General features: G+C 52.3%; 1 protein-coding gene across 1 annotated transcript in view; it reads right to left on the bottom strand.

The window, feature by feature from the left end:
• Positions 1–1,911, bottom strand: part of TFAM (transcription factor A, mitochondrial) — a 16,813-nt gene that overhangs the window by 4,495 nt on the left and 10,407 nt on the right. The window lies entirely within an intron of this gene.

The raw sequence follows: 1,911 nt of genomic DNA, 5'->3' as shown, positions 1-1,911 counted from the left end.
GGGGGGGGGGCGCGTTTCCTGCGCATGCTGCAGCAGACCTGGAACTGGACCGGAAGTGCTTCTGGTCCACTTCCAGGTCCACCCCCGAGCATGCTGGGGACCCCCTGCGCTCTCGTGGGACACTCCATACATCCCACCATCTCAGTGTTCACGAGACACCTGGTACCTTGAGGTATGTAGAAAAAACATTTAAAGCTGTTTCTATGTCCAAATCATCAAATTTCTCCCAACTGATTCAAAGTGTTCTAATTCGATTCAGAGAGATTAAAGGGTCTCCTGATTCTATTTGTATTTGGAGATTTGGCCACCAAATCAGGCTAAATCTCTGCCAAATCGAATTAGTGATTGAAAACAGCTCCCTACTTGTAGGCAGCTCTCAAGTCACCTCTCAGCCTTCCCCTCCTCAGGCTGAACAGGTCCAGTTCCTGGAGTCTAGCGTGTACCTATCACCATAATGCAGGGCAACCCTGGTCATGTGGCTGCCTGGGTGCTTATGAGAAGGAAACCAGGTGGGTGTTTTTGCTCCCACGTGGTCTTCACCAGCTGCAGCTGCTGCTGTGGTTAGGCAAGTAGGTTCCAGCAGCTGCCTGGAGGGGGGAGGTCCCCTAGCTTCTCAGCTTCCGAAGTGGCCTGGAGATTCCCAGGGTCCCCGGATCCCTACCTGGAGGGGAAGAGAGAGACAAGCCTTTGTCTCCTTTACCTGGTGTTCAGCACTGGATTGCTGGGGCACTTCCCTCAGTATGGGCCTTCGGTTGCCTTGGGTGTGCTGTGCTGCGCTGTGCCGTGCATGGGACAACCAGGGGGCAACTCAGTACTAAGAGTGGCTGCCAAACTGTGCAGGAGAGCACGTGAAAAGGCAAACTCACGTGCTGGGCCCAGAGCATGCCTGTTTGTGTGCTCCAGTTGTGCGGCTCCCAAAGGGACTGGGCAAAATTGGAGCTGGAGTGAAGTGTAACACGCCTCAGCTCCACTCAGCTGCCCCCTACCACCTAATGCCCACCCACTGCAAGCCCCACCTACCTCCCAGTTCTGCACTGGGGGATCAGGTCAGGATCCTCTGAAGGATCCGCCGGTGTCCTGGGCTCACAGGGTTTCCCCCCACCTCCATCTCGCACCACAGCCAGAGCTGAATATGGCTTTTGGGAGCCCTTTTTAAAATCCCACGAACACTGACATTACTTGGGTTGGCACATGCATAGACCATTGCCAGTGCTATGCTGTGCTGATTACTGGACCTGGTGTCACTGTCCCTGCCTCACCAGAGAAGGAGAAGGGGGCAGGTAAGTGTTCCCCCTTCCCTTAACTCCCGCACGGCTCCCAAGGGCGCAGGGCAAAGTCGGAACCAGGGTGGGGCATGACTCTCCTCGGTTCCACTCAGCTGTCCCCACCACCTTATGCCCACCAACCATGGGCCCCGCCTACCTCCTGGATCCGCCCTGAGGGATTGGGTTGGGGTCCACTGGTAAGTCCACAGCTCACAGGGGCGCGATGGGTTTTCACCCATCGCGCCCCTGTGAGCCATGGCGTCTCGCACCAGAGCCAAACCCAAATAACGACCTACTTGGTCGTTATTTCAATACACTAAAACTGTTGTTCAATTGCACAGAGGAAAAGCTGTTATACTAACAACCTAACCTCCATTTGTCAACTGACTTAAATTTGGATATCTGGCTTCAAATACAAGTTCACTGGAAGAATGAAGTATAATTAACACGTTAACACAAGTTAATACACACCTGGTTCTAGTATAGCTATATAATCCTATTGCGAGTTGCTACACATAAGCAGAATTTTAAAGGGGTGAATTAAAAGTTTTAAAATAGGTTTTCCAATTTTCTCTGGAACTCCTTCACCGTGTATAAAGGTGAGAAAAGGTCCAATTTATAAGGAGCATGCACACACGCAGTGAAA

The sequence above is a fragment of the Gavialis gangeticus genome, unplaced genomic scaffold (genome assembly GCF_001723915.1).
Source record: "Gavialis gangeticus isolate Ggan-Ray unplaced genomic scaffold, GavGan_comp1, whole genome shotgun sequence".
Lineage (NCBI taxonomy): Eukaryota > Metazoa > Chordata > Crocodylia > Gavialidae > Gavialis > Gavialis gangeticus.
Note: the sequence above shows the minus strand (reverse complement) of the source record. Positions and strands in the feature narration are given on the sequence as shown.